At 45.1% G+C, this 25,878-nt stretch overlaps 1 protein-coding gene across 4 annotated transcripts in view; it reads right to left on the reverse strand.

The window, feature by feature from the left end:
- ENOX1 (ecto-NOX disulfide-thiol exchanger 1) overlaps positions 1-22,203 on the reverse strand; it is a 511,292-nt gene extending 489,089 nt beyond the window's left edge. For 3 of the 4 annotated variants that reach the window (XM_031466047.2, XM_064493135.1, XM_031466045.2), the window contains exons 1-2: positions 21,945-22,203; positions 7,061-7,138 (exon numbers count right to left, since the gene is read on the reverse strand). The gene's annotated coding sequence lies outside the window, so the exon portion shown is untranslated. The remainder of the gene's footprint in view (positions 1-7,060; positions 7,139-21,944) is intronic. The other variant, XM_031466044.2, reaches the window with a different exon arrangement.
- Positions 22,204-25,878: the final 3,675 nt, after the last annotated feature.

A 25,878-nucleotide genomic window follows, 5' to 3' on the forward strand; every position in this document is an offset into this window, starting at 1 on the left:
AGGAAAAAAAAGTGACATATCTGTATGAAGGCTGAAATATTTACAGAATATTTATTTTTTAATGTAATTAAGAGGGTTTCTAAACGATTCAGTCAGTTCTCATTTTCTTACTCAAGGAGCTGATTAACACAGCGGAGAACCTAAAATGGCAGACCACGTAGCTTAACGACAGCTCATAATCCATTCTCTTTATGACTGGCATATGGGTTCACGGAATATCCTTCAGATTCAACAGAATTCATCATTTCAAGGCAGCTGAGACTCGCAGAGGGTCATTCCGTCCAACCCTCTTCTTTTGCACCCAAGGGAAATTTGGCTTCAATTGTTTGAGGGACCACAGGTGTTAAATGGAAGAGTCAGGCCTCGAGGTACCACTGCAGCTGACATTGTGAAGTAGAGCCGTGCAGACTAGACTCAAAAGAAGTCTTAAAATCCACGAGCTGCTTCAGTTAGTGTCTTCCATCCCCAGCCGCATCCTTAGTTCTCTTCCCAAAATCCTAGTAACAAACACTACCTCCGAGACCCTCCTAAGTACAAGTCTCAGATGGAGTTAATACTCCAACTTCAACAGGACTTAATGTCCTTTCAGCTTTCCGTGGCTGTTGACTGACATTTTCCTTGAGATAGTAAAGTAATTAGTGATTTTGATTTAAAGAGCATGTTACCGTATACACACTACTACACAGAAAACAGATAAACAACAAGGACCTACTTAGTGTACAGCACAGGGAACCATCATCAGTATCTTGTCATAATCTTTAATGGGAAAGAATCTGTAAAAGAATAACTAAATCACCTTGCTGTACACCTGAAACTAACACAGCATTGTAAATCAACTATACTTCAATAAAAAACAGATAATTTTTTTAAAACGAATGCATTATTGAAAATTTTGCTAGCCTGGAATAAGCAAAAGGCTTTTGTAGATCAATTATGCAAGAGGGATAAGATAGCAACTTAAAACTAAAATGGGAGCACAGTCTAGAAATAGAGTTACATGCGTCAGCACAGATACATAAGACCCACAGAGGATGCGTATCCTAAACATGTGAGAATGTGTCCTGGTCCAGAAGAATTCCAAGGAGACTCCCCAGCTTTTCACAACATCCCCCAGCAGCACACTTTAATGTTTACCTCTCTCACCACCATCATCAGACACCTATTCGAAACCTGCCCACTACATTTTAGGAGGCACAGTATTTAATTTTGCCAAAACTGGGTCAGTCAAGACATAAACAGAGGATACAGTGTCCCTCAAGTGTCACTCAGTAGAGCAAAAGGAAAAAACTCCCCAGGACCTACCTCCCCCTAATGCTGGCCCACACCCTGAAACATCTATGAAAACACTTTCAAAGATTAAAAAAAAAAATTAAAGTGAGAGAGTTAGAGCCATCCTAGAGATGCCTGTGAAAGGAAACACTGCTGGAACAGAAGGCAGGCCTTATATCCACAACGAACCATCCTCGTAAACCCAGCTGAGAAATGAGCCCACTTGTAACGGCACAACCAGGAGCCGGGATAATTACAACAGAAACACTTTATTTCAAATCATGAAAAGAGTTACACTTGATCTTCTTGTTAGCAGGGGCTGTGCAGACAGCAACATTAACTGTGAAATGTAAGGGCAGATAACAGCTGATTTGAAAGGGGATTGTGTAAATCTAGTTAAAGAGCAACTTTAGAAGATTATTTTCAATTACTGAGATAGCATCGTGGCTCTCAGGAAAAAAAAATGGAAAGGTTTGTTCTTTCACCACATACAGTATACAGAATCTAACAGAACCGCCTGCTTTCAGGCAATAATATCAGCTAGCAGCTAATATGCCTTCCCTCCACGTTACCCTCCCCGTCTTCAAGTCTTTTTCGATTATTTCTAGCACTCACTCAGCTCTGTGAACAAAAAAAACATTTCAGCCGGGGAAACTGCTCAGAAAAATCCCCTTCAGAATAATCACTAAGGCTTTTAGATTTCCAAGTGCCAAGTTTACATAACCTGGGAGACCTCTGAACTGGGGCCGGGCTCAGGCAGGCCAAGGGTCCCTGTTTGGCTGATGAAGTGGCATTGGCTTCACCTGTCAGAACATTAAACTGAGAGCATCTGGGCCTCAGCCCCGAGTCACTTCACCTCAACTCGTACAGAGGAACACACACAGACTCATGCATCCACCAACACCCAAGCTAATATATCTCCCACTGCTGCACGAAAAAACCCTGACGAATGAAACCCCTACTTGGCACTTTCTTTAACATGGCTTGCGTCAAGAGTGCGAAGGATGTATCCAGGAAGAAAGACAAGAAAACCGAAATAAGCAACAAGAACCTAGTGTAAAGGAGGACATCAAACTAGGAAGGTACAAACCCTGTGCCTTCCTGGCTCTGCCACTGACAAGCTGTGATGCCTCCAAGCCTCAGCGCCCCACACCTGCACTTGCCAGGTGTTTCCAATGCTCTGGTCACTTCATACGACTCTCCCTGGACATACCATGTTCTTCTGTGCCTCTGTATCTCAGCTTTGAATGACCTTCTCCACCTGGGGAACTTCTCTGGAGCCAAGCTTAATTATCTCTGTAAATGGTACCTCCACTCTCTCATCAGGATGAATCACACCTTGCTGTGGGCACCTCTAAGCCTCATTTGCATTATGCTCACCACACAGTGTTAGTGATCCATATCTGTCCGCTTCCTCTTACAGTCTCCGTGCTTCTCAACTCTGTACATTCAAAACTGCCATAACATTAGGGAACATTCAGTAAAAGTTTGTGAAATAAAGAATGAATCAATGAAGGAATAGATAATGAACTGACTTCACCAAATTTTGGTTTCATCACCTTTACAACAGGAATAAGAATCATTACCCAGGTCATTCAGAAGTCGTGATGAGCAAAGCATGAGATGGCACTTTGCACATTGTCAGGTGCCATATAAATGTATGTACTGATCATGATAAAGACGGTAATATTAAAATGCCGCAATGTACAGACACAGTGTGATAATCCCCACATTCAGTAAACTTATTCCCCATCCACATCACATGCTTACACTCTACTCTGTTTCAATATTCTTTTCTCAGAAAAAGAAATTCAAAATTTTGCAAAAGAGGACACTCCACTGTCAAAAAAATAAAAGTTCCCCCAGCACTAAAACGAAACACTGAAAAGTAAGAGAATCATTAAAGTCACTTTACATATGCCTCTCCTTCCATTACTCACCCACAGTCTTCTGCATAGATGTGTGACCCTATCCAGGTTCCCCTCTGTGATGTAAACTGAACACTGCACAGTCCACGGCCGTGTTGGCACCCAAAACAGTCAAAAGGCCAAGCCGCATCTCTGGAAGCAGAGGTCCAGGACGCACCGCAGGGCTGAGGCAGCTCCCGGAAGAGCCAGGGACAATCAGGGGGATTTGGAAAGGAAGCCACAGCAGAACGATCTCACATTCCAATTGTAGGTAACTGAGGATTGTTAAGCATTTCTCTTCAAGTAGCTCTGTTCTTCCTAACCACAGTGCTCTCACCACAGAAAGAGAAAGAATTCTCTCACCTGATCAAGGCCACTGCTGTAACAGTAAGAAATCCTAAAGCAGTTCCAGTAGCTTGAGGAAGCAAGCTATCATCCTATCCTCACTCAAGCCAAAGCACCAGACCATTCCAGGCCCTGGGACAACGGGACATGGGCACTGCTATTGCTGGGCTGTGGGAGGATCTGCTTTGGTACCCTCAAGTCTAAAAACATACGAGCTCACGGCTGCTCCCTTACTTACATGCCATGATTATGAAAGGTGAGAAATAACCCTTAAATGATGTTCAGGTCCCAGGATTCCCCTTGCTCACAAGAACTAAACAGATCTAGTTTCTAAACGTGCAGACATATTCAAGGTCAAGCTATGGCCGGTCAACGTCCCGCAAAAGAGTTAAACTAATCCACTGGCTAGAAGGAGGGGAACTGAGAGTCCTCACTAAAGGGATGAACAGCCTGTCCCAGCTGCAAGTGATCAGGAACTAGTTGGCCCATCAGCTGCCTGGCTACAGCTGGATCCAACACCCAGTTCCCCCAAAGAGATCCGTGCTCTCGTAGTGCCAAAATAAATGTCTCTCTTAAAAAAGTAAAAAATTGCCCAATTGAAAATAAGTCTCTAATCTGCATCCTTTCAATAGAACTGAAGTGCACTTCACCAACACAGAGCACGGGCATCTTGAATTAGCAGAGAACTATTTTTAACACATGAAGGATAAGATATGAAATTAGTTTCACGGGGAATGAGAACCTTGGAGATTATTTACTTTGCCTTAATTACTCTGACTCACCATTAATTTAGCTTTCCTAGGATACTAAATATTTCACGCTAAGATCTGGAGACTAACGAGACCGGAGCACCGATTTGGAGCGCTGGAAGCCTGCAGCAGCAGCTTCCGCACTGAGGCACACATGCCCCTGCGAGGCATCAAAGGCCATCCACGGTGCACTGCTCAGTGACGCTTTCATTGGCTATTCTGTTGTTTTCAACCCTGGGACCAGGATGCAGGGAGCCAAACTTGATTCAGCTTCTGTTTAACTCCTCAGCCAGTAAAATCACTTGTGCTCACAGCTACTCATGGCTGCTGCCAAATAGGGCAGGCAACAACTACCTCGAGCCAAGGAGAGAGAAGTTTCGGCTGCACGCTTCAAAGAAGTTTTTAATGATCGGTGCAACTGGGCAATGGAGCCGATTCCCAGTAAAGATGACTAAGGAGCTACTATGATGGATATTCTGTAATGGCTTCACTAGAGCATCAGTGGGAAAGGACGCACTCAGCTCCCACCAAAGCATCTGCGATGAGCAGGGTCTGCCATGTGCCGCTGGCCACTTGCCCAAGCCCTGTACGCTCCCCTGTGCCTCTGAATCAGTTGTCCACTGGCAGACACCCCAAACAGGCCGTGCTCAGCCGCAGGCAGGAGCCCAAGAAGAGCAACTTGCTTGCTGCCAGATGCAACGGGAGACTCACTGGGGCCACTCAATCTGCCGGTGCCCTCCAGCTCCGCTTGGCATCAGCAGTTAGCAAGGGGCAGCGGGGGGAGAGCCCTCCTTCTGACCCATGACCAGAAGAACTCTTCCTTGTCCTTCATGTCAGAAGAACTGACCCTGTGTTCCATAATTCCATTCCTGCGAGTTTAAGCCATCTCTTTTCTCCACTAAGTATGCTACACCCTAACCTTCTCTTTGCTCATGTAAACGTATTTTCACTCTGATACAGTTGTGCTTTATTCATAAGTTGTCCCTTTTCATCTTCTTCCTGATGAGGACATTGTTTGACTTCACCAAGCCATCGCCTTACAGCGTTCTGAACCCACGTGAACGTAGCAACCAAGTTCACACATCTCCAAAAGCCTGCCACTTCTTTACGTGGTAATACAGTTCTGTCATGGAAATATGCTTCCAAGATAAACATATGTAATTTAATGATGATAATTTCTATTTCTCTAGAATAAGCACAGCTTTAGAACATGCTCACATATACCATACACTGTATCTGATCTATTTTTTTCCATTTGGCCCCTTTCCACGTGTCTCAAGCTCATGAAACTCCCACCTTGCAGAGTCACTTCCCACGGGGAAGCCTGTTCTCTTCGTCACTGTTGATCCCCCTTCCTTGTTTTCTGGGTCACACACCTCGATTGGGCCATTCGCACTTTCCGTCACTTTTATTATTTGTAATTCTCTTCAATGCCGTATCTTAATTGTAATACTAGATATTGTTTTCCTTCTTTTGCATCACCAGAAAAAAATAAAGCCAGTTGCTATTAGTAGTATCTCCTGGGGAGAGAAGGAGCATCATATACGTGGTGGAAAAAAAGGTTCCACATTCCTGTCTCTTCCACTTATCAGCTATGACAGTGGACCAGTTACTTAATCTTTTTGAACTTTGGTTTCCTCCGATGATTGACATTAAAAAGAGTTGCCATGAGGATTAAATAGGATGGCATATGCAACTGTGCCTGAAAATACTCAAAAGATGTTAACTATAATTCTTCTGCTAGGTTTCCACTCAAACACCACTTTTGCTCACACTAATAAAGGTTATCCTGGTAAATGGCATTTCTCTGCCACCGGGTCCCTGGAAGTGTGTCTTCCCGTGAGTCTCCCCACTCATTTCCTCCAAAGGATGCTCACGGCACACAAGGTCTGAATATTCCAGAGATCGCTGATTTCTAAGTTAGCCTTTTACTACTAAATTCAGCTGCGAGGAACTCAGAAGCACTACAGTTGAAAGTACAGAGTAAACGCACGAATGCCCACCGTCCCCCGGCACATCCAGTCATGTCTGGCTGCGATGCGAGGTGAACAGAGCACGTGCCAATGGCAACAAATGGGAGGCCACTCAGGGGCCTTCCAACTGCCCACCCTGAGCCATCACCCCTCAAGCTCTAGACTTGCAGCTGGTAGAACACACAACTCTCCTTCCTTGCCTCCCTGCCTTCCTGGTGAAACATTTTACACCACAGAAGCTTTGATTAACCTCAAATTATGTCACGTCAAATTTGTCTCGCTCAGAGAAATGGTGACATCTGAAATTCTGCTGTAATTTTGAAGTCTCCACTCACAGATTCAGAAGCTAAAATAGAAAAAAGAAAAAAAAAAAAAAGCTCCCAACAGGCAGTTGAGGGATTTCAATGTGTAATTCGCAAAAGGGTGGTTTTGTAGCTTAGATGGCTGATGGCTATTAAATGTAAAATGGGCATACCTTTTGATCCTGCAATTCGTCTAACAAGAATTTACCCAAATGAGATTATTGCACCAGTGTAAAATGGTATACATACAGGCATGCTTAGAGCAGCAATAATTTTTAGATTCAAAACGTGGAAACAACTTAAATGTCTATCAGGGATCCTGGGGTAAATTCTAACAGACACTTTAGCAGCCTCCTCGGCAAGCTGTTCCCTGTCTTTTCTAGCAGATATCTGAGTTTCTTACACATGAAGTTTAAAAGGGATTAACATGAATTTCTACCCAAATTTGAAGCAATCAGAACAAGGCATTGCCCTGGTCATGTAACCTAAGATGATCCAAGCAGAAGGAAACCAACCTTTTTTGGGATGATTTGCTTGTTTGATGACCAAGAGAAGCTCCCTCTCTGGTTAGTGTGGTGCGCCTGGGGCTGCAGCTGTTTTGTCACCATGAGAAGCATGAAAGAGAGTAGGAAAGAGAACATTATAAGAAAGAAATCCTAAATCCTGAATTAAATCACGCCTGAAGCCTCCACCACTGAATCTGTCAGTATGTTCTTATTATTTAAGCTAGTTTACCTTGGGATTCATGTTACTTACAACGAAGAGCACCCAATACAAGTATTTAGTCATTAAAAAGATAATACATATGTGCTGACATGGAAAGATGCCCACCACATGTCATGAGAACAACATGGCAGATTACAGAATAGCACATCCAGCAAAATCCCATTCATTTAGAATTTTGTCTGTATCGTGTGTGTGTGTGTGTGTGTGTGTGTGGTGTGTATACAGAGAGACAGACAGGCAGATAGAGACAGAGTCAGAAAGAGACAGACAGATAAACCTGGGAGAACTTAACTAAAATGTCCACAATGGTGAGCTCTAGTGTTTCTGAAGAATTTTACTTACTTTTTTGCACCCCTCATACCCTTTCCAACAACCTGCATTTTGAGGGGCACAGAAAAATTAAGCTTTAAAAACAAGCTGGCTATTTACTGATTCTGTTTATCTTTCCTGTAAAATAAATGGACAGCTTTGCCTCCTATCCCTCTCCAAACTGAAGTGTTACCCCCCCACCCCCCCAAAAAAAATCAAAGACACTAGCCAGGCACTGAAAATCTTGTTTCATTATGAAATTCCACGATGAAGCAATGAAAGCACTTTAAGATTTGAATGTGTACAAGCTGCGAAAGAAATACAGCCAGAGGTGCCTAAGTGGCTTTCTAGAAGAGTGGAAATAATACTAATCAAAATGAAACATCTTCTGAAGGAAGCTGAGCACATCACACTCCAGAAAGGCAAAGTGGTGGGGGAGGTGGGGGAGAGACCACAGCTGCTTCCTGGAAAAGCAGGGGCCAGTGAGGCCACCAGAAGGGCACAGGCGTGGCTGGCGCGGGGCGCTGGCACGCCGCTATGTAGTGGGTGAAACTCTCCACCGCTGCTGGCTATCCACACCCTTTTCTCACAGGGATAAACCCCCCAGCACCTGACCCCACTCCTCAGCAGCAGAGCCTCATTCCAGTCACATTAAGCTCTCCAAAGGTAACAGCTTCGAGCAAAGCAGAAAAGTAGACGTTCTCTGTGATCTCTTTCAGTTCTAATGTTATAATTAAACCAAACATATTACATAAATTGTTGGGAAGAAGAGGGTTATTTCAAAGATCCAAACACCATTAGGATAGAAACATCTGAGTGTCGCAGACTTGGGCTGGAAGCGGCAACACTGGGTTAGAAAAATTTACCAAAGGCACATGGAAAACAGGAGTCAGAGATGAAAATCTTGATTTATTTATTGGTGATTTTTACTCTAGCTTTCAGGATTTTTCTGGTTGTAAAGTCTCAAAAACTCTGGCTGTAAAATCAGTTAATTGGAGAGAATCTCTCTTTAAGGTAGTAGGAAACTTGCAGGTACAAGGTCAATCCCAAAATACTAAGACAGCTTGTTTTACAAGTTAACTTCCAGCAGTTATTTGTTTCTTTTACAATAACTGAACACACTGTCCCTACACTGTATTTCATGAGAATGCCACTGTTCTCAGTCAGTCACCATTTATTTCTGGCAGAGTCACAATACTCCAAGAAAGAAAAGAATCAAAAATAAACACCACCCATAAAATTGTCTATATTACTTATTTGCCTTGGGATCAAGTTAAAGAGGCATCTCCGAAAAGCATCCCTCCCACTCAAAACTGAAAGCACCCACCAGGTTATCCTTTTGTCTCTTCTGTGTCTCATTCTCCTTGATCCCAGTCTGATGGCTTGTTGGCAGCCTTCAATATTAAAGGGCATCAGAATGAGGAAGAAGACAACAATGCGTGGTTCTCAAACCTCAGTTCCAGTAAGAATCCCTTAAGGTCCCTCTTTAGTCCTTCTGCATCAGTATCTCAAAGTGGGCTTAAGAAGGAAGCTGTACTTTTAACAAACATCCTCCACAGAGAACAGGGTATGGACCACCCTTTGGGAACCAGGGATATAGGTTATTACAAGATGACCAAATCACTTACGGATTGTAAACCTGATAACGGAACTCGGATCCTTCCATTCTCCATATCCATGGTCACTCTCCTCATCCCTGGTCCAGGAGGCCGCCATCACTGTCTCTCCCTGGACTTGACCCAAATTTCAAAGTTGGTTGTGTTCCTTCCACTCTCATCGTGTCCAATCCCTTCTCCAGAAATTTGCCAGAAAGATCTTACACACGACAAGCCACACCACATCACTTTCCCTAAAACCCTTCAACAACTGCTTAATGGGAAGGGGTTTCCATTAAGGGTGATGAAAATGTGTTAGGATGGATACAGGTGGTGGTTCCACAACACTGTGAATACACTAAATGCCACAGAATTATTCACTTAAAAATGGTTCATCTTACGTTATATGAATTTCACCTCAATTTAAAAAAAGGAAAAAACAAACTTCAATGGCATCTTGCTGCACTTAGGATAAAATCGTCATTGCACTCGGGATAAAGTCGTCAGCCTGGCCTGGTACGTCCGGCATAATCAGGCCCTAACCTACATCTCAGCAGCCTCCCTCCAGCCACTGTCACCCTCACTCTCTGCACCAGCCACACTGGCCGTCTTTCAGTGACTCTAAAAGCCAAGCTCTCTCTCACATCGAGGCTTCATACATGGGACCCTCCCCACCACCTCACCCCAAGATAACCCCAATCAATCTTCAGGTCTTAATGTACAAATTACTCTCCCATATAAGCCTTCCCTGACCTCCCTCACAGTATCCTTTCAGAGAAATCTGGTCTTTTCCAAGAACTTATCATGAGCTCCAATTACAAAATAATTTGGGCTTGCTTAATATTCTTTCCAGCGAACTGCAGACTCCCAGGAGGACGGGATTGGGGATGATTTTTGTTCACTGCTGCATTTCCAGCACCTAGTGTCAACTTGGCGCCATTAGTACCTATTCATTTGGGACAATGAGTACGCAGCACGCTTTCCTCCAAAACCACTCAGTCTACAAAATGTCGAGCTAGGTCACAAGATGATGTGAGATTTAAAATACATATGTCAACATTATTAGTAACCAGATGAGAAAGATCACAAACTATTTAGGGCCAACTCAACACAACACAGGGAACACCCACCAGGCACAGAAAACGACTGCTCTACTGTCTACTGCGCCTGCTCTGGGTTTCTAGGTAGAATCAAGTTCCTGATGCTCGAGAAAACTCCATTTAAAAACTCTCTCCTTGTGCCACTGCACATCACTCAGTAATAAGGAAAAAAACAGAGACTGCATCTTTGCAGAAAGATGCAACCGAGCCAAGGAAAAGACCAGGCTTCAGAAAGATGCCAGGAGAAACCGCTGGCTGCTCTCACGTGGGTACCACGCTCTTGAAGAAAAGTGCACAGAGTCCGACCAGGGAAGAAAGGACCCTGAACTCAGTCCATTCTGAGGGATTTTCTTTTTAAAAAGGGAAACAGAGGAGACGCTCACATTAAGAGCAGGCGTAATTGGGTGTTTTGTTGCTAAACAACTATTCTTTGGTGATTATAGGTGTGCAAGTGATTTATTCTCTCTGACCTTGCATTTGTACTAACTGGAACCCCAATGTGTCCCTGATGCTGAAGTGTGTCTTAATCACTTGCCTTCAAAGCTTATGCCCAGTTAAAGTAAGCCTATTTCTTTTCCATTGTCGGCTCGCCCAGAGCTGCCCAGCCCCCAGGCACCCCGTCCAGCACTCACCTCCAGGGATCACTGTGGAGAGCAGAGGCCACAGGCAGGTTGCAAGGAGATCCACCTGTGTGTAACTGCGCACCCGCCCCCAGAACGTCCCCCAGGAGGGCAGGAGAACATCGGGACCTGAACACAAGTACTACCCATCCCATGGGCTATTTCTCGATACAGAAGTTCTTCTTTAGCCAAAGCTTCAGACTTTCCCAGGCCCCAGGCCTAGACCTGCTGATGGTTTAAAGAGTTTCCCCACATGTGCTGCAACGCCTAACGGGACCGCTCCTTGCACCTGAGGCTGGGGCACCCGCAATGGGCTGTCCGTGAGACCTTTTGGCCATCTTAGTGATAGCTCGAAATCTTCCTCCTTGCTCCAAATCCCAGCTCTCTGTGCTTGGCTGGGGAGCCCCTGGAGAAAGGAGAAAAAAAAAGCTGCCCACTGCGGCCAACTATGGGGCCAACAAGGAAGCAACCAACAAAACTGCTCGTCAACAGGGCGTGGAGCCTGAGCAGGGTCCTTGCAGCGGTCCGGGAGGGCACCGTGCCAGCTGGCCCCCAGCTCTGCTACCTCTGACATGGCTTCTAAATTGGCTTTATACTTGAAGATGCTACCTGAGTCCTATTGCCTTCTCCCCAGAGCATTCTTATTAACGTTCCTCCCAATGTTTTTGTTACAGAGCCACATCCACTTCTACAAAAGACGAGGCGGAAAAGCCTGATAACACATAAAAAGCATCCTTGTGCAGGAGAGTGAAGTGCCAGCAAAACCAAATCCCTACATAGCAGCAGAGGTATAACCTGCGAACCAAAGTGCGTTCAGGAGTGGGGCACGAGACCAACATGTTAATAGGGGCCGAAGGACGTTACACATCTCGTAAGGGAGATGAGGTCAGTAAGAACCACTGGCTGAAAATAAGACAGGGGTGGTTAAGAAAAGAGGAACTCAAGGACAGACTTACAAGGACACTAGGGGAGGTTTCCAAAATGCCGACTCTGTTTGACAAAGGCAAATTAGTATCTGGGAAACCAGAGACCAGGAGGAGATGAATAGTCAGGAAAAGGATGGAGATTCCTAGTGGGAGGGGTGACATTATAAATGCAAGGTACTTTCTGCCAGGACTGGAGCTGGCCAGAGTTTTGCAGTGGAAGAAGCCAGAACATCAGAAGAGGAAAACCTCACCCAATTTACACCATTTCCAGGCTTTGAGGAACGGGGGACTGGCTAACTAGGAAAACAGAAATCTCTTCAAGCATTTTTCACAGAGGAAATTTATGATAGAGGATTGGTTACTCAGGTGATGGGGGAGCAGAGAGCCTAAGACAGGACAGTGAGGTAAAGCAGAGATTAGGAAGAGCAGGAAGCTGACACCTCCCCTGGGCTAACAACAATCAACCACAGAAGGAGGTGGTGCGGCTGGAGCCCATGGGCCAAGGTCACAGGTGAGCAGCTGGAACCAGAGACGGTCTGTTAAGCCTGATCTGGGGAGGGATTCCCACTGCTTGGGAGGCTACAGGAAGCTGGAGGGAAGAAAAAAATACCCCAGCTTTGCCCTTCTCCCTGCTGTCTCCCACATGCCTCCCATGGGCTGAACACCGCAAGCCAGCTGACTGGGAAATCTGGGGGAGCAGCCTGCAGGGCTGAGCCCCTCGGACATGGAGAGGAAGAGGGAAGGCCAGGACGATGGGACAAGGAGCAGGAGTTACAGTGAGCAGTGATAAGCACGCGTCTTTCCCAACAGATGTACTTTTTAAAGCCTTGCTTATTGCCATTTATCGGTCCCCCAGGAATAAATAAAGCGCCAGCTACGCCTGCCAGAGTGCCCTACTGGCCTCCCCGCCACCGCGCGCAGGTGCACCCTGATCCTCTCTGCCTGGTCCCCAAGCTGGAGGGGGATGGAGGATTTACTCTACAGTGTTACCTTTTCTGCAGTTACAGTTAATCCAGGACTAGTCTAAACAAGTGATTTTTTTTTCAGAATCCCGGAATGAAAAAGGCTCTTTTAAAAAGTAAAAAAATCGTTAAGTATTTAATGGGAGAAAATACAAGCACGTACATGTAGGTGCACACACCCTCAAATGAGTGCAAGCGAAACTGGTGGCATCGGAACCTGACTGGGGGACGGCATCGATCGATGTCCTGGTTGTGATACTGGCCCGCAGGTTTGCAAGACGCCATCACCAGGGAGAATGGGTAAAAGGCACACAGGCTCTCCCTGCGTTATTTCTCACAACTGCACATCAATCTATAAGTGTCTCTGAATAAAACGTTTAATTAAAACATTTCATAAATATGTGCATAATATTCTAAATGAGTAAGGCCTCTTCCTTTCCACTGTTTCACCCATGGTGTCTCCAGCCTCTATTCTCATGTGCGCCGTATTTCTACTGTCCTGACCGATCTCCCTGTTAAAAGCAAGGCCCGTAAGCTCTTTGCTGACCCACTCCACAGCTCCTTGTAATTTGGGCTTCTCTTTGTCATTGGCTCACTGCTACTTCTGCGGAAATATGATGGTGTCAGGTTGCTCTTGTTTGATTATTCAGCCTCCGCATTTCTGACTACAGACAGAGCTGGAATATTAGTATGCATGCACGGGACGATTAGAAGGCAGCCCGATCTTATTTCAGATCATCTAACAAGCCTTAACGTGCTCATTGCATAATTAAGAATTCCATCCAAAACAGCTCTCTTTATGGACTGAAGCTTCCCTTCTCCCACCACATGTACCCTCTGATCTCCTGCGGGAGCCGGTGGTCTAAGAACTGGCAGGAGAAACTGCAGGGGGAAAAAAAGCCTTGCATTTTGACAGAACAAGAGCAAAGCAGCAGCCCACCCTCGGCCACCACTCATTCATTTATAGCTAAAACACAGGCTATCAGAGAAGCAGGGGAAACAAGAGCGAGAAGTGCATGCTAGGTCTTCCAGAAACTGCTGCTGGATGAAAACCACTTCTTAGCCAAAAGGATGGGGGAAAGACTCACTATTCATCACAAAATGGACACGAGTCACAGACATCTCTCCAGCTCTACCTACCATTCCACAAATCCTGCCCATAAAATATAACTTTCTTCCTTTAATGATCTGGTGGTGAATTATTTATATTCTTCAATTTATCTTTCTGTCTTCTTTTATTTATGCCCAGAATTGTACTACTTAACTTGGAAGCCTGACCAGGATTCCAGGCAAGGCCGAGGAGTCTCAGCCCTTTTAGGGGCATGGAGTCAGAGGGACAGAGCCGGCCACAGTGTGGGTGGCAGACTGACGCCTCAGTCTCGGAATGGCACTGAGCTACATGGGCACACACCTCAGGACTCTTCTTCATGCTGACTTGTCCAGACAGCTTTCCAGCAAAATTCATCTTGCATCCTTTCCCATCTCCAGCCCCACAGTCATTACCTTTGCTGGGGTTCCCGTCCTTGTTTGTCCAGGCAGTGCCACCTCCTAGCTGGTCTCTGTGCCCCCGATTCTCCCTCAATCGACCCACTTCTCCCACATCTGCCAGTATGACCTTTCTAAACTGCAAATCAAAAGTAACAATGCTCTCATCTTACTGATTCACAAAACAGAAACAGACTCACAGACATAGAAAACAAACTTACAGCTACCAAAGGGGAAAGAGGGGGGAAGGGATAAATTAGGAGTTTGGGATTAGCAGATAAAAACTACTATGTGCAAAATGTGTAGACAACAAGGTTCTACTGTATAGCACAGGGAACTATATTCAATATCTTGTAATAAACTATAATGGAAAAATATGAAAAAGAATACATATATGATCATATATATTACATAACTGAATCAGTTGGCTGCACACCAGAAAGTAAGACTACATTGTAAGTCAACTATATTTCCATTAAAAAAAAATGCCTTTATCTTATAATTCTTTAGTAGCTCTCTATCACCTGAGGCCAGAGCTCCCAAATTTGCTTATTATAAAAAAACCAGTGGGATATATACAAATATATATATGTACAACAGGATCACTATGCTGTACAGCAGAAACTAACACAATATTGTAAATCAACCATATACTTCATTAAAAAAAACCATTATTAAAACAAATAAACAGATAAAGCAGATTCTTCAGTCTCTTATGTTGGATTCCTCCAGAAACAGATCTTGAGACAGAATTTAAACGCAAGTTTATCACCTGGGAGGGGATCCTAGGAGGGACTAGGACAGGGAAGGAAGACAGCCAACAAAGCGCAGGTCACCCAGCTGACTGCCATCCTGGGCAATGAGGCTCTGCTTCCCTTGGGAAGCACAGTGGAGGTTTAAGGTCTTTGCACCTGATGGGCCAGGATGTCAGGTGCTGCCGCCCAGCTCTCTTCTGTCATTGGCTAAGGTCCACTCCTGAGGCCACATGAACTTTGCTGCCCTACAGCTGCCCCACAGGTGGAACAGACAGCACTCAGATGGAGCACAGCAGAGCATGCGGTAGAATTCTGCAGACACGTACGGGAGCGGTGAGCATCCAGGCACAGGAGTGCGTCTCCCCAGCCCGGCTGGGGGCCTGAAGGTTTTGATTCGGAGGCCACTGGGTGGGACCCAGGAATCAACACTTTGGCAAGCACTTCACTGAACAGGCAGATTATGAAACACTGACCGATACTATAAAGTTCAAGATCCTTGGTGGGTCTTACTCTTCTCCAGCCCTGCCTTCCAGACCTCCCGACCCCCCTGTATAGTCATGTGAAAACCACACTGAGTTGGCGCACTTTCTGCAAGTCTTCCCTGCAAGTAGCATATTCTCCCCCATGAGTAGGAACTGTGTCCTAAGACTTTCTAATCCCCAGAGCCCAATACTATACCATTCACATAGTAAATGCTCAATAAATGTTTATTTAAAAGACAATCCTAAAGGGAAACAGTATAGTACTACTTACTTAGGTTCCCTGGACAAAACTATCTTCCCTATCTATCAAAATGGTGTAAAACTAAGCAAATATATATTGAGCACCTAATATATGCAAGACACTCAAGAACCCCTCCAGAAAAGTTCTATAACCTTTGATCAGCATACACCTTAAGAAAGATTTGCAGCTACAATACGGTGAATTAAAGCCTACAAAAGAGACAGTGCTCGTGGTTGAAAGGTGAAGGATGCTTTAAGAGGAATTGGAAGGCTGTCAGACTTCACCCTACCTTGTGACTCTGCCACGGCTGTCCCCAGAGACACAGTTACCCTCCACCCACTTCACAAAGATGGAGCAGGGTGAACAAGAAAGTCTTATTTCAAGGGCACTGACCTCTCAGGATTATAACCTCTTCCAATGCCCAGAAGCTCAGTACCTGGGACCAAGATGGTAACTCTAGGCTCTACCCTTAAATGCCCAACAGTTTCTGTGGTTTTCAAGGTATTCAAGTTGCTCTCTTGCAAATGAGACCAAAGCAGAGGTCTGGACACTCACAGTCACTAAAGACCTCATCAGTGGCTTTTCTCCCACTGTTTGTGATGTTAACCACAGCACCTTGGCCACATTCCAGTCTGGATAATTACACTGGGGCTAGCAAACTTCACCCTCCAGCTCCAGCTCGATAAAGGATTCCTTTGGACCAGCTGCCATGACCTTTGTGATGCTGCTGTGGGCTATTAAAGAGCTATTCTGGACTTAGGATGGCTGTATTCATGAAAAATCAATACCCTGGTATAACTTTCTACACTGAGAAGAAATATATTCCAGAATATCACTGGCTAAGTCAGCTGTTTTGACATATTTTTTCATACAGGGCCAGAAACAATTAGAAAAGTACAGTAATTTCCTCTCCATTTCCCCAATTTTTGTTATCTGTGCAGATACGGACAGAAGGAGGGTAGGTGCAAATTCCACAAAATACACGTTGAGCATCTACCACGTGCCAGGCTCTGCTGTGGGTACCGGGCACTGTTGTAAGGGTCAAAGATTGTGTTCTCAGCATAAATTTGAAAATTTTTCAAAGGGAATAATTCAACCTAATTCTTCCTTTGCAGCTACATTTCTGAAAATCTGAATGTATCAGCTTTACTTAAGGTCTCCTAATCAAATACTATTTCCGTCCACTCTTAGAATTAAAAATATATATACACAGGACCTTAAACTCAATGTGTATGTGGGTGTGTATGCAAGTATATGTGTGTCTAAGAATGAGAAAATAAAGTTTCTTGGCCAGTCTGGAGGGCAGCAACTGGGAGGCTGCTTAGATAAATATTTATTTGTTTGCTCGTTCTTAGCAATCATCCTATTTGTGTGGGTGAGAGTTTATAGGTTACAATAGCAGAAGCTGACACAGGCAAATGGAAAACATAAATATCTCTTGTTTAAAGCTTTTCTTTAAAGTATGAAAAAACCCCACAGATCAGGTCCTGTGGTGTTCTATCACAGGGATAAAAACAACAAAAAGGAAAAAAAACGTAGGTACTGCGTACGTTTTTGCACATACACAGACACACACCTTATTTTGAACATGAAGACAGGAGAGGGAAGCTAATTAAATTTCAAGATTCCAGTGGAATAAATTAAATGTATGAACTACAGAATATTTAACAACATGCTATGCAAAGAGAAATGGTTCAGAATTTTTTTTTTTTAAAGAATGATAACCTTACAATTCAGATCAATCCTAGAGGATCCAAAACAAGCCCTTGTCCTGGACAAACTATAACCAGACTGGGAAAAATGATTTTAAAAAATCAGTGAAGTTCATTTAAAATTTGCCAAATTATTATTCTGCTTGGAAATCCTTCTAGCTGGAACAAGTTAATAGCAGGCTTCTAAAACTAAGTTAAACATGCTGCAAATCAATGCATTCCCCCTCTACAAATCTGCTCAAGTGCATGCTTCTCTGGTGAAAATGGCTCTTCAGTGATGCTTAATATTGTCCCTACGTTGTTTCTCCAACCAATCCAACCCAAGGTTTTCTATTTAAGGTGTACGAAAGTTAAATTCTTACCCTTGTCATAAATAATAAATAATAGATACAGATTCTTAAAATAGCATAAGAAACCTCAAGATATGTCACACACACATCTCCTAAGTTTAGAAGAAAGGCTTAATGATGGATACATGACACAAGTTTGCCACCCAATACGCCACTGATTATCAGTTTAGAGTTAAGAAACAATCTGCACTGCTGCCGTCATTCACAGATAGATGACTTCTCGTCCACCAACAGGCTCCAGGTAACACCTTCGGCCAGACAGCTTTGATAAAAGACTGGAGTGAACATTACGCAGCGGCACAGTCTGTCCCACATACATTAAAGAGTCCAGATCACTAGGCCAGCACTCTGTCTATCACACTGCAGACAGAAGACCAGAACGAGTGATTAATTAGCCAGAATGTTTAAACTCTCTCAGGTATACAAGCTGACCAGCACAGTCTTCAATCGTATCCTTATTTAACATTGACATAGAGAATAACAGATCATTAAAGATTGTCCAAAGATGTAAATAATTTACAAAGCAAGGGACTGAGCTTCCCCAGTTTGAGGAAAATGGTGGGAGTCACAGGATTTTCCGAGACTGAAGGCTGAATACACAGTGTGTGGTGCATCTAAAACCATAATGTAGCCTATTGTCAACACTGAAGTTTTACTACCAAACAGCCCTTATTTCCTAAGTATCCTTATTAGGATAAAAATCTTGGTTACACATTCTATGTAAATAAAGAACAAAGAAAGAATGATTTGGGGGAGGAAATACGGGGAAAACTTTCACATGTGACCCAAAGCAAGACATCCTGGAGATGGCTCTGTCACCAGGCTCGAGTTACAACACTCAATGTGCCTCAATGTCCCTTAAAACTAAAGGGTTAGGCCACAGCATCAATCTCTAGTTCCCCCCCTGACAGTAAAATCCAGTCACCTATTTAGGTATCACAGAGCTACTCAAGTAAGATTTTTTTTGTAAAATCCCAAGTTCATCGGACAGCAGCACAAAATGTGCTCATGGTGTTTAATGACTAGAAAGGGAAGACTGAGAAGGGTCTAAACAATCCTCCCTGTCTTGCATTTTTCAGTTTATACTGGGCTTAAGAGGGTAATTGAAATTAGATGCTTCATTTCACCCCACAATAACAATATAATTCTTGTTATAATAAAATTTTTAGATATTCTTTTTAAAGACATCCTAAAAAAGAAACAGCTTCACCTTCATCAAATGCAACTTAGGCGATCTGTCTCATTTGGAGGGTTGAAATGCTTGAGCTACAGTATGAGTATCAGGATGTGGAAGCAGCTGTCACTGCTTTGTTTTTCATTCACAGTAGGTGGTTGCCAAGCAACAAAATACTATTGTCTGTTTCCATGATCTATTGGCCAATTCTACTGGTGATAATGCTTTCCACAGTTTAAAACAGGGCCACCTTTTGGACAAGAAGAAATGAGAAAAAATTCTACAGATGACAATAACATACATATATATATAAACACACTGAATGTACCCCAAAATTATGTGTGTAAATATACGGCTGTGTGCTGATATACATATATTTTGAATATATATGTGTGTGTGTGTATATATATATATATATATATACACACATACATGCATGCGTATGTGTGTGACTATATACATTCTTCTCCTACCTACCTTCAAATCCATCTAAATTTGATAGCAAAAATTAGAATCTAAATCCCTGAAGGCAAATCAAAGCAGGACCAAGAGATATGAAAACACAGTAAGAAATATTTTCTCAACAGCAATAATCTCCAATTTGCCAGATGTATCAAATTCTGTCCCCTGACTACAAAGTTCTCTAGTCAGGAGAGCAATTCTGTCTATCTATATAAAAATAATAAATGGAAAGCCTTTACTATCTACTTTGGAATCATCTAACATATTTAATATGCTGTTTCACGTCATATCATGTGCTACCACTGTGTACAAAGATAATTCAAATAGGGAAATTCGGTTTCTCTTTACATCCAAGATTAACATATATTCATTTCTCTTAAACTTTTTTTATTGTTATAATCATACATATATTCATTTTTAAAATAACTGAATTGCTCTCCTTGGAATCGCCTCATGTGATTCCCACTTTGTTTTGATATTGGTCCCTAGGGAATAACAGTCATGCTATGTTACTCTTGCATATTTCACTAGCTTACAAATAAAATAACGCAGTGTACTCAATATAAAGTTGTCAACATTAGCTTGCATCAGTTGCTGTTTGTTTTCCATTGACAAGGCTTCTAAAGAATTACAATATTCTTAGATGTACAGACACAACATCAAAACAGCCTGAAGGAATTAAAGCTTGAAAATGCTAGAAGCAATCAGGCTTTGAAATGAAGAGAAATCAGTATCATTTATGCATACATATATACTTCTGCAGAGACCCTAAATAATACCAGAACAGTCTTTGGATTTTAGGCAACACTCATTCGTCTTCCTTCACAATATTTCCAAAGCACTTTAACTTCACTGTTTAGTGCATCCCTCTAGAGGAGCCTTTGAAACTCACTTTTTGAAATTCTTTACCACCTGCAAAGCTGTATGTATTGCAAGAAACTGGAATAAGCAAATCCTATTACGTGGATTGACATCATTACTATAAAATCTCCTATCAAACGGGCAACGTTAGCAAAACAGACACAAAGCGTGTTAATAATGAACTGAATACTAGTCAAAATTACCACTTTTTCCAGGCAGAGCCATCTTCAGCAAAACACACCCACGTCTCAGGAGCGCCCATCCGGGATTCTCCTTCACGTCTCACCCCACAGATGACCCACTTCCTTTCCCCTCAGCTCCTAAGCTTGCTCACCTGTGTCTCGCCCTCTTTAAGAAACAATTTCCTTCCCACTTTTCCCACCCTCTTCATATCTCTTAGGCATCCATTACTTTCCCCAAACTACTGGACTCAAATCTGCAGCCCAGCACGCCACAAACCTCCCAATAAGCACTGTTTCCTTCATTGTTCTAGATCTGCTTTAAAAATCTCTACCACCGAACATACACAGTATTCATAAAAGTACGGTTACAAGCCAGTTTATTTTAATGTTACAGCAGCAAAATTAGAAAAAGAAAAGGAGAAAGGCAGGAGTGTATCCGGAGGAAGGCGGGTGGGAGTGTGGCTATACACAATGGGACGCGGGGATCCTACCGAGCCGGGCTTCCCCACCTGTCGACCCCACTTCCCCCATGTGCGCGCCGCGGGATGACAACCACAACACTCCAAAACCACCCCCTCCGGAAAGAAGGCGGGGTTTCGCCTTCAGCCAATCAGGACCCGCAAGCCCAGGGTGTCCAACCTATGGGGTGGCCGTGGCCGTGCAGGGGGAGGACGTGGGGTGGTCGGGGAGGGGCCGCGTCCGTGGGAGGCGCGCACGTGTCGAGTCTGGAGAGGCGGGGAGACAGAGAGGCGGCAGGCAGCCAGCTCCGGAGGCTCGGGCTCTGCACCCTGGCAGCCGCCAAGTCCAGCTGCCCAGTGCCTCTTTTGCCTCGGGCTGGGCCGGGAAGGACCTGCTCCCGCCAAGGAAGACCCGTCCACGGCGTCTGAGTTCCCCAAGGGGACAGTCACAAACAACAACAATAGTACCTAGCTCCGACAAGGCGGGGAGGAAAGTTGCCGGCCCGCACCGCGCGGAGTCCGCCAAGGCAGAGAGGACGAGAGACGCAGGGCGGGAGGGTGACAACCTAGAAAGAAGAGGGCAGCGGGAGGGCTGCACGAGCAGGACACGGTCCCAGGTGCGGTGAGCGGCGGGGCGCGCTATCCAAGGTGCACGGGTGGTGGGAGGCGCGCGGCGGGCGCGGAGCCCAGAGCCAATTCTGGCTGGCGGCGGCGGGGAGAGCTAAGAACAGCTGTCTGGGGCGCCAGGCACCCCCAGGCTCGTAAAAGTGACCCGACCGGAGCTGGGGTGGGGAGAGGAAGGGCACGGGTGGCTGCGCTGAAGCCCCCACGCTCCCCTGCACCCCTCCCTGCCGGCCTCACCTCTAGCTCTATTCCCCTCCCCCCCGAGCCCACTCCCCTCCGAGCCTCTGTCCGGGTGCCGCGGCAGGGGCGGGACCGCGGAACCCTCGCTCCGAGCCTGGACGCCCCAGGGATGCTGCGGGCCCCGGAGCGGCTTACCTGGGGCCGCGGTACCGGGAGCGGAGACAGTCCGCCGCACGGAGCCGGGCGCGGCGCGGCTCCTCCTCGCCTCCGCGTCCTCCTTCTCCGCTTTTCTCGGACTCTGTCCACGGCACGGAGCTAGGAGACCGGGCCCGGCTGCAGCTGCCTTTCCCACTACCGCCTCGGCCGCCGCTGCAGCAGACAGAGGACGCCCAGTGGCGGCTGGAAGCCTGTGTGAGTAGCGACGCCGGAGAGAGTGGGATCTGCTGAGCCGCGCTGGAGACTCCGCGGCTCCGGGCGCGCGGCCGTGCGCACGCGCGCGGGCGAGTGTGCGTGTGTGTGAGTGTGCGCGCGCGCGCGCCCACGGGGTGGGGGAGCCGCGAGGGGAGGGGGAGAGAAGCCGAAAGATGCTCGTAGGGACCGAGGCAAAATTCTTTGCCCCTGGAAATCCGTAAACCGGGAAAAGGATGGTCGAACGCGCGTCTCGCTCGCGGGGAGCCGCCCGAGGGGCGGCGGCGGCGACGGAGGAGGGAGGAAAGGCAGCGCGGCGCGCGCGGGCTCCGGATCCGAACGGGGCTGAGCGGAGCGGAACGCGCAGCCACAGATGCAGCAGAGGCGGCGCCCGCAGCCCATGGTTGCGCTGCCCCCTCTAGGGAGGGGCCGAGCAGCTCGCTCCCGCCACCGCCGCCGCTGTCCGGACTTCTCGGGTGGGCGCGGGGGACAGACATAGGGACCCCACGGTTGCCACTACAACCTTGGGAGGCGCTCGGCCCGCTGAGGGGCCGAGCCAGGAGCCCGGGCGCACGTGGCCGACTACCGGCTGGAGCCGGCGTGTGCAAGGGCTGCGGGCGCGGAGTGGGCGGTTGGAACCCCGCCGAGCGTGGCCCACCTTGACTGGGTAGAGGATGTGGGGCGAGGGTGAGGTGGGTGGGGGGTGCTGTCAATGTGCACAGTCGAGGGGAAAGAGGGGGCTTCCACTCGGGACAGAATGTTGCCTTTTTTCCTCTTTAGAGGCCACTTTTCCTCAAAGTTATCCACTTCCCAGGTAAAATTGCCAGCCTCCTCTTTGTTCGGATTCAGCTAACTGCTGGCATCTGAGCAGTGCTTCTTTGAAGTCAGGCTCTTCCAAGGAAGGGCCTGCCTGGGGCCGCTCATGGCCTTTTAACCCCCTAGTCTCTCATTCATCCAAGCCACGTTGTGTACCTTAAGAAAAATTTTCAAGCACATCCGCATGCCCTTTGTCCCAAAAGACATCCCATCCTAGAGGTATTCTTTTCCATGCTTATTTTAAATTCTGAGTACAGTTTTATTCACTCAAGAATTTTTTTTATTTTTTTAATTGAAATATGGTCAGTCTACAACGTGTCAATTTCTGAATTTCTTGAAGGAAGGGTCATAAAGTCTGGTAGATACTTGAGATACCTTTCCCTGGCAAGACTCCTAGGGCAGGGGTTGTGTTACACATATTTCTGTATGCCCTCCAGTACTGAGCCCAGTAGCCTGTACTTTTTGTGTTCTCTATAAATGTTGAATGAATGACATTGTTTTGTAGCTACACATATCCTGAAGGCAAAGACTTGGATGCTGGGAAAGTCATTACCACCCCACCAGGCTTGCTTGATTTTAACTTACGCCATTTCCCAGTGTGTGACTCTTCCCCTCTGGCGGCCAGAGCCCCCTGCAAAGAGAGGCAGCAGAGAGTCCTGACCCATTGTGCAGTCTCACCCAGGGTGCAGGCAGAGAGCACCCTGCAGGGAATCCAGTGGGGTACCTGGGTGTGGGAAGGCTAAAGCTTGCTTCATTTCAGTCCTGGGGGAATACAATCCCTCAACATGAAAGTCACCTTTCATTAACAGTTTATAATGTCTCTTCTAGAGCAGAAGGACAGGAAAAGAGTTTTAAGAGAAATGCATGCTTCTAATAACTTGTCAGGTACAAGCTTTTCTCTTGTAAAGAGCATTACTTCATGGCTACTTGCCAATACTTGCAGCATCACCCCAGACTGCTAATTATCTGGTAGCACCAAGCCCACATCCTTCAACCTTGGTATTTCTACAGTCATCCTGTTCTAAACAGAAGTCCTCAATTTTACATTCCATGCTGAATTTCAGTGCCGTTGAACTCAGGCTCTTAGATGAGCTGCTTCTCTCTCCACTCATGATATCCCAGCTTTGAAACATGACTGAAATAAAGTGAAAATTAAAATGGATTTATTTGGGTGCTGCCGTGTGTTCTCTAGTGGGAGTCCCATTAAGTGACTTCTCTTCTGTCACTCAATTTACAATCTTCTTAGCAGCCATTTGGTGTGATATGGAATGCCTGTGCTTTTTTGTTATATTGGAAGCTTAGATATTTAAATTTTTTTTTTACTTGAAAGGGAGCTCTAGAACTTGCAGGAGAAGCAGGAAAAACTCTGATACCCAAAATGAACTCCTGACAGCAAACCTTTAAAATGGGTATGACTCAGTCTTCCAAAATAGTTTTAAAGCTTTGTTTTGCTTAGAAAGTTGCCTTTAGGGTTTCAACAGCTTCCCAGGTGCTTCCTTTCTTGGTGGGATGGAAGAATGAAACAAACTCATCACGTCTCTGATGAGCAACAAAGGGGACAGACTTGTCTTTGTAAAAATAAATACATTTACAAGAAGCTAATGTTTAAAAATAAGAATGTAAGCTTATAGCAATCTTAATGTACGTTAATTTAAAAGATAATGGAAAAAAACAATAACAGCATAAGAGATACAGTGTTTCTGACCCACTTAAAAGTTCGGAAGAACATCTAGGATTAAAATGCTAAAAGCCATAGCTGCCTGCTAGCTAAATGAATAATAATAAAATGTACTACTGAGAGATTCATTTTCATATGTTATTATCAGCTGAACTGAGAATAACACAATTATAAAGGTCCTAGTTTTCTTCCTAAAAAGGGAATACTCCTTAACTGCTTTTTTCAGTTTGCAGCAGTGCAATAAACTAGTCAAACATTAACTTCCTTAAAAATACAGCATTCGGCAAGGGTGGGGTGTGTAGAGAAACACCTTAAACTGATTTGACCACAACTAACTCATCTATTCTGTCTGTCTAAAGGAAAAACAAAAGCTTTCCACCTCTGAAGACTGGTAAATTTAGGCTGTGAGATGTGCCATGAATTCCAAAATCAGCTCCACGTGCTGGGAGCTGATTGCCCCAAATTCTTTCAAGTGCGAAGGCAGGGACCGTTAGCTGAAGTGTTGCTGTTGAGTTTAGTGGGTGTGAGCACGCATAAGGGTGCAGGTAATTTCTCCCATAATTAGGTGACAGATCACTTAGTGCCTTCGAGTTTTAAATGATAAAAACCACCTTGACCTGCACCTGGACCTAAATGCCAGCTCAGTACAGAGTATAGCATGGGAACAAGGAGAAGTTTCAAGTTATCCTGTTTGTCTTCATGCTTTTGTAACATTGTTTTATTCCAGATATTTCTTAGGGCTACTGAATTCTGACTGGAGAGCAGTCATGTTTAGGAAAGTCTGAAATCAGAGAAAAAAGGCAGTAGTGTATTCCAAGCAAAGGGACAGGCTCTGATAGTTATCAGTGCTGACACTGGGAGGCAGGTGGATATATTAAATACCAGTGGTTCTTAACAGCTTATGGAGTGATGGATTTCCTGCAAGCTGAAGAAAGTGTTGGATCCTCTCAGAAAGTGAACATACGAACATACAAAAACTTTTGAATAAAATGTCAGGAAGTTAAGGGAGCCCCCTCTGGAGTTCGGGTTAAGAATCCCCATCTAACGGAGATCCTTTGCATGTTGACATTTATGGCTGAAGGGAAATGAGTTGGTAGGTACACTAACAGCCTCACTTTTCTTTTTAATCTAATAAGTTATTTGACTGTCAACACCAAGAAGATACATAAGCAAATAAGTAAACCACACAAATATTTACTGAGTACCTACTTCATAAGCAGTACTATG

The sequence above is a fragment of the Camelus dromedarius genome, chromosome 13, assembly GCF_036321535.1.
Source record: "Camelus dromedarius isolate mCamDro1 chromosome 13, mCamDro1.pat, whole genome shotgun sequence".
Lineage (NCBI taxonomy): Eukaryota > Metazoa > Chordata > Mammalia > Artiodactyla > Camelidae > Camelus > Camelus dromedarius.